Below are 7,283 nucleotides of genomic sequence, written 5' to 3' on the forward strand. Positions count from 1 at the left end.
GTTCCCTTTCTTCTATTATATTTGCCCCAGCAGAATGTCAGGGATGGGTCAACAATGACACCATAAAAACAGCAATAAAAAAGAAGATAAGCCTATTGATTTGTTGTTGTTATGGGGCATGTGTGCTTGCCAGAGAAAGAGAGAGAGAGAACGTGAAAAAGCATCCCCCGGGGAGATGACCACACTACAATCTCTTTTCCTCTTGGGATTTTGGGCATGCATGCACACACATCAGCAAAACTTCGAAGTTGCCAGGTCTGGGACTTGAACCTCACGGTTGGCCATGTAGGATTCAACCATCCTATCTACCACGCCACCAACTTGTCTCATGCTTTTTAGAAAAGGTTGATTTTATTTCTAGAGGATAGAAACAGGCATCCTTCACAGGATCTTTTTTTTCTTTCTCTAAAGTAGTTACATCCAGTTTATTTTGGAAACAAAAGTGACGTTCTGCATTTAAAATCATCTAAGACCATTCACATGGTACTTCCTGAACCTCAGTCCGGCTAAGGCCAGTTTTAACAGCCAAAGTCTTTACAGAATCCCAGGACCGAAGGCTGTAGGAAGGCCCACTGAACTCCTGCAGGCAGAGAAGCGTGTCAGCCTGCTCAGAGCTCCTCTAAGCAGAGCCAGCTGCAACCCTGGGTAGCTGCCTTGACATCCCAAGGAAGGGGTAACCCTTCGAGGAGACCTGCCTGGTGGGGGAGGTTTCAGGGGAGCCTTCCCCAGATCCCTGGCCCAAGTGGCCTCCTCTGGCCTCAGGAAGAGTCAAACTGCCAAAGTACCCTTGAAGCTTTCTCAGGGCCTGGCAGCAATGGGAGATGGCATTCTTCTCCGCCTTGGGCATCTCTGCGTATGTCCGCTCATATATCAGGCTGAAAGCGGGGGTCCCAGCCAAAACCCTGGTAGCCTCAGGGCATCACAGTGGGCCCAAGGTCCAGCCATTGAATGGGTGCACAGGCTCGCTGCTGGGGTCTCCAGTGCCGACTAACGTGCAGCGTGCATAGGCTGACTTGTCCTCGAACCTGGCCAGGAAGGGTGGAGACCTTCAGACTTCGACTCGTCCAGAAGCTACTTCATGTAGGGCCAGGGAGCCCCCCAGGGTGTTGAAGCACAGACATGTCCTCCACCAGTACCGGCCCCTGTACCTGACCAGCTTCCTCCTGGCACATCAGGGTGGACCTCTCATCTGCCTCTCTCTGGGACTCCAGCAGGTCAGTTTCTATGCCATCAAAATGCATGGAAACTTATCTCCTAGAATCTGAGTGATCTCTTCCAGCTTTGTGGCTTTTCTGGTGACAAACACTGTCTTCTTCCGGAGCAATGAAGCCACCATGGTGACCCGAATTACCCCCACGAGCCATCACAGGGTCTTACACACTTGACTCCTTCCTCTCTGCCAGCCTCTGGTCAGTTGGGGTCATGGGCACGTGCATGCATGCACCTGACATGTTTCAGGTCAGCCAAGGTCCACACGGCAGTCCCCACGGGGCTGCCCGGCCGAGTAGCGCCCTGTAGCCTGTGCCACTGGCTGGGCCAACCCTCTGCTTTTCAAATGTTAAACGTAAAAACACTGGTACACTTCATATTTGTATGCCAGTTATTGATAGCTGGACATTTTCAAACAAATGAGTTATTGATAAAGGGACATTAAATTGTATGAAAGAGGGCCAGCAGGTGGCATGGTGGTTAAGGTGCTGGATTCCCATGTGGCTGACCACAGTTCAAGTCCTGGATCTGGCGACTTACTTTCTCAGTTTCCCTCTCTCTCTCTCTGTCTCTCTCTGGTGAGTGTACATGCACTATAGAAACTAATAAAAGAGGGACCAGCAGTTAGCATAATGGCTATGCTGCTGGATTCCCACGCTGGGTGCGTGTGCGTGTGTGCCCAAGATCCCGAGAAGAAAATGGAGGAGAAGGGATTGTGGTGTGGCCATTCCCCCTGGGGAGTGACTTCTCGCTTTCTGTCTCTCTGTCTCTCTCTGTCTGTCTGGCGAGTGCACACACGCCCTATAGCAAAAACCTCTTCAAAAAAAAATAAAAATAAATAAAAAAGAAACTAAAAAAGATAATAATGGGGCCAGCAGATGGTGTGCTGTTTGAGGCACTGGCCTCCATATGGCCAACTGTGGTTTGAGTCCTTGACCTGGCAGCTTGCTTTCTCACTTTCCCTCTCTCTCTGGTGAATTAAAAATAAATTAATTAAATTAAAAATAAAAAATATTTCATCCCTTTGTTTCAAAAAGAAAAATAAATAAAAATTTAAAAAACTATATGAAAGAATAAGTGGTAATATAGCTCTTAAAAAGGCCGATGAAAAGTAATAGTAATCTTCCCATGTTCATATTTCTACACAAAAATCATTTGATCTGGAGGACCAGCCCATAAACCCTATATGACCACTGAAATATTTTATTAAACATTCCAAAAAAGTTGAAGTATTTTAGATACAAAAATGCATTATATCTCGTGTCTCTCTTTTTGAAGAGTTCTCCTTATTTGGTCCCGAGCTTCATGCCTCTGTCCCTGTGTGCTGTCCCGTGGTTGGCAGACTTATGCACATGCCTGCAGGGGAAGGCAGGATGGGGTCATTGATGTCCATGTCACGTTATGTCATGTTCGTGATGGAGGTTTAGAAGGTTCACAGTGACTGGCTTCTTTGAAAACCCGAAGGCAGGTATGGTCCCCGGGAGGACTCACACTGGCGCATGGCTAAGGTGGGCAAGAGTAAGAAAGCGTGTTTTCCATGTTAATTGTAACCACGTTGGCTCTCCGTTTCACCCTGCGCCAAGCACCTAACAGGCATTTTAAAGACACTTGTTGAATAAAGGGATAAATGTGAGGGCCAAAGGCATTTTCACGGGTTAGTTCAGGCAGTGCCAGAGAGAAATGATCTTGACAGCAAAGTATGAAGGGACTGAGCAGCTCTGCAGGGAAATGCAATTTTTTGTTTTGGGCTTGCTTTTTATTTTGGAACTGTAAGAAAGAAAGACATAAGAAAGAGGATTTATGAGAGATGGCACAAGGATCAAGAAGATTTACCTTTTCTTGGATTTTCTGTGGCCCAGCTGGAGCTAGACAAGCCCGTTTGTGAGTTCTCTCCTTGGGGGATCCCACCTGAAGGGAGCGCCTTCCGGGAGGGGAGCTCTTAATCCAAAGGCAGCAGGACCGATTGCGATTGCTCACCCTGCATCCCTAAGAGTCCCAGCCCGTCTTAAAGCAGTTTATCACGCCAGTGGCTGGCAACAAAGAAAACCTGATTCCTGAATCAAAGCAACTGAGGTTTCTTGCTCTGGAGGAAGGAATGCAGAGAGAACAAAAATATGTTAAAAAAAGATACTGGGGGCTGCAATTTAGGGGACTTGGGAACTAGCCCAGCCTCTGTCTGACTAGCTGGTTGGTTGGAGTCTGTCTGCTTGCTTTCTCTGGGCCTTAGTATCCTCTTCTGGAAAGTGGAGCATTCAACTGACGATTTTTTTTTCAGATATGAAATTACTAACACCCATATAGATAAAACTGGTTAGGGTGAATGCTGGGTAGCTTTTGTGATAGATAGATCACAAAAGGGATTATACCTAAACTGAATTTCTTTCTATGATTTTTCTAAAGGTTCAGGTACTGCTTACATTAAGAATAGGTTGGGGGGGGGTGCCAGCAGATGGCGTAATGGTTATGTTGCTGGACTCCCACATGGCCGACTGTGGTTTGAGTCCTGGACCTGGCAGCTTAAAATTCACACTGGGCCCATGTGCGTACGTGCCTAAAATTCTGAGAGGAGACTGGAGAAGGGATTGAGGTGTGGCTATTACCCCTAGGGGGTGATTCTCTCTTTCCATTTCTCTGTCTCTCTGGAGAGCACATGTGTCCTATAGCAAAAACCTCTCTCAAAAAAAGAATAGGTTGGGCCCTGCGCACAGCCTCGTGGTTAAGGGAATTGGATTCTATGTGGCCAACTGGGGTCAAATCCTGGCCTGAAAAAAGTGTGTGTGTGTGGCTGTGTGTCCTGTCTCAACAGGAGGAGAAGGGATTACAGCATGACCACACTCTATTCCTGGGTATTTTCTCCCTCTCTCTCTTTCTGCCTCTCTCTGGCCAGCACACTGCCCTCTGACAACAACGATAACAAAGATTAAAAGAAGAAAAAGAGAATTGCTTATTATCATGCAAGGCTCCCTTGGGAAGGAAATGACTGAGCGGGAGAGGGGAGTGTCATCAGAGTGTGCTGCGGTGGCAGGGTCCCTCCTGTGATGGACGGCAGCGAGGCCTGCAGTGAGGGCGTGGCTGCCCCAGACATCTGCGTGGGCATGGATGGCGACCCCTCCATGGGTGCTGTTACTGAGTTTGGTGTGCCGTGGTTTAGATCAGCTACCATTTACAACCACCAGATCTGTAGAATTCAATTTTACAATGAAACTATTGTCATCCAGACTTTGTTACTAATTTAGAGCTGCTACGGGGTGATAAAACATACGTAGCATGGAAATGTAAAGAAAAAGATATTTATGTCTATGATGGAGTTAGAAACAAGTTCACTTTTTGAGTGCAAAATTTGCAGTCTTCATAATTGTTAAAATGAGATTTCTCAAAGAGGCTTAAGAGTGGTACTATCTTAAAGAAATGACACTTGAATAGTAACAGAAATAGAGATGGTATGATAATCATAGAACTAAAATTCCATGTTGCTTCATGGTTTACTCAAATGCAAAAGATTCTCACCTCTATTTCCCCATATTTGACTAATATTTCTGTACTGGAGACAGTCTGGATTTACAACACATCAATATGGGACGTTGGAAAAGTCATGACACATTTTTGCATAGAAAAACACAGAAAAATACCAATGACCACCCACTATAAAACTAGTCAAATGAATGAGATTGTTATTTTACTTCTTGTTACACAGGGGTTACACATTGTTATACAGGGGTCGTCCTTGGAGTCACTCTTTGCATCTCAGCTGAATATTCAATAAAGAACACTGTTGGACTTAGTTTCTCTGTGGCGTGGTCACTCTGCAATCTCTTCTCCATCTCTGCCTCCTTTTGGGATTTTGGACTGGCACACGTATGCACCCAATGTGCTCCTCAAGTCACTGGGTTTGGGACTCAAATTGTGCAGTCAGCTCTACGGGATCCAGCTGCCTTAACCACCAGGCCACAGAGTCAGCCTGGTATAACCTTCTGATTTCAGGCTTAGTTATCACAGCCCTAGTGCAATTACTGTCTAGTTTATATAGAATCTGTGGCTTTCAAACAGAACAGTATACAACCTCCTGGTGTTCTCTGCTTGGAGAGCAGCAAGACAGAAAGGAAGGCACTCTGTTTAGGCGCCAGGGCCTTAATGATCCATTGCTGCAGGGGAGAAGGAAAAGTGACTGGTTTTCATCTGCGGGGAAAAAACAGGTCATTGATCCTTACACGACTGTTACAATTCGCTTTTATTCAAAGCAGCTGTAATTTAGTTAATAAAAGAATTGTGATCTGTGTTATGTGCACCCCATAGGTTATAAATTGCATGCCTTGCTAATAAATAACTTGACAAGGCTATTAATCATAGTATTGCTAATAATGCGTTTTAGTTATTGCCCACAACGCAAAGCAGACAGCGTGCTAATAGCTCTCAGTAGATTATCTCACTTAGTCCTTAAGACAATCCAGTAAGGTCAGACTGTTGTTATTTCCATTTAACAGTGGGAAGAAAGGTTTAGTTTAAAGAATGGGAACCGGCTCACACAAAATAGACAAGTCAGAATTTGAACCCAAGCCTACTTGTCATCACTTTGAGAAAACATTACTCTCTCTATGGCAAAAGTCTAGTGAAGACATTAAATTCTCTTTAAGGGTGATGAGCAGATAAAATAAAATCATGTATGGCTGGTATGATTTCTGGCCCATGGTAGGTGTTCAGTTACCATTATCCCCCACCCCTTTCAAAAATTCTCTATATTACATATGGGCGGCAGAAGGACATTTGGCTTTTAAAACACGACTGGCCTGAACATCAGGGATTGCTGCATTTGGAAAAGAGGTGCGGCCAGAGGAGCGGAAGGAGGGGAAAACGAGACATCTGAGGATGAAAAGGAGTGGCCAAAGAAAGAGTTAAAGCAGTCTCTGGAATATAATTTGGATGAAGAAATAAAGAAAAATGGTGAATTTGAGAAAGAGACCATTGGATTTGAGAGGCTCTTAGAAAAGACAAGAAAGAAGTTAAGTGAATATGAAAATAGAGAAATTCATTTCCAAGGAGATCTAAAAGCCAGCCAATTTGAAATGGATATTCAATTTCATATGCTAAAACGTAAGATTGATGATTTTACAGCAGCAGCTCAAGTAAACAAAAAACTAGAGCCGTTAAGAGAGAGTAATTGTGCTTCAATATGAATTCAGATGGGACTCAGAATTAAAGATTAGAAATCTGAATTCTTCAAAATATGACCTTCTCAAGGAGAGCCTAGTAAAACAGAACTGGGAAAATATAAGCAATTCTATCTAGAAGAATCACAAATTGGAAGATCATTAGCAGATAAACTGAACAAACTCATCAGGCGTTGGAAAGCAGCGTAAGCAGAGAGCTGAGAGACACTGTTACCGAGTAGGCATCTGTGTCCTGTAGCGCACCGCCTCGAATGTCTGCTGATGAGTCGAACTGAACTCAAGATCTACTTCTGGGAGCATCACAAGAGTATGCGCAGATCTTGGAGAAATGCATATGACTCGAAAGAGAGCATGTTATTCACTAGACTGTTTATATAACCTTTTCTTTTCCATTAAATGGTTGACATGTAAAAATCTTCATTAAAGACTTTTTAAATTAAAAAAATGGTTGGCCTAATTAGAGTAGATTTAGAGTGATTCTGACTAACGATAGAGCCTCCTAAGGTTGGAGTCTGATCGCTTTTTTTTTTTTTTTTGAGAGTTATGTGTTCTAGGGTGCATGCACTCGCCAGAGAGACAGAAAGTAAGCGAGCACCCCACAGCTGGGGTGGGAGGGCACCAGACCGCAGCTTCTTCCCTTCCATTCTCTTCTTGGGATTTTGGGCCCACACACACATGTGCTCGGAGTGTTTTAAGCTGCTGGGTCTGGGACTTGAACCGTGGTCGACTACGTGGGAGTCCAGTGATGTAACCATTATGCCATCTGCTGGTCCCGCCTTTAATATGAAGTTTTATGGTGAATTTGGGCTATGGGATGTGTGTGTGTGTGTGTGTGTGTGTGTGTGTGTGAGAGAGAGAGAGAGAGAGAGAGAGAGATCTCATTTGTTTTCTCTTTGTTAAAAACCACTG

At 44.5% G+C, this 7,283-nt stretch overlaps 1 pseudogene; it reads right to left on the reverse strand.

Moving 5' to 3' along the window:
• Positions 1 to 844: 844 nt before the first annotated feature.
• LOC102492943 (inosine triphosphate pyrophosphatase pseudogene) lies at positions 845 to 1,336 on the reverse strand (annotated as a pseudogene).
• Positions 1,337 to 7,283: the final 5,947 nt, after the last annotated feature.

The sequence above is a fragment of the Tupaia chinensis genome, unplaced genomic scaffold (genome assembly GCF_000334495.1).
Source record: "Tupaia chinensis unplaced genomic scaffold, TupChi_1.0 Scaffold141943_1, whole genome shotgun sequence".
Lineage (NCBI taxonomy): Eukaryota > Metazoa > Chordata > Mammalia > Scandentia > Tupaiidae > Tupaia > Tupaia belangeri.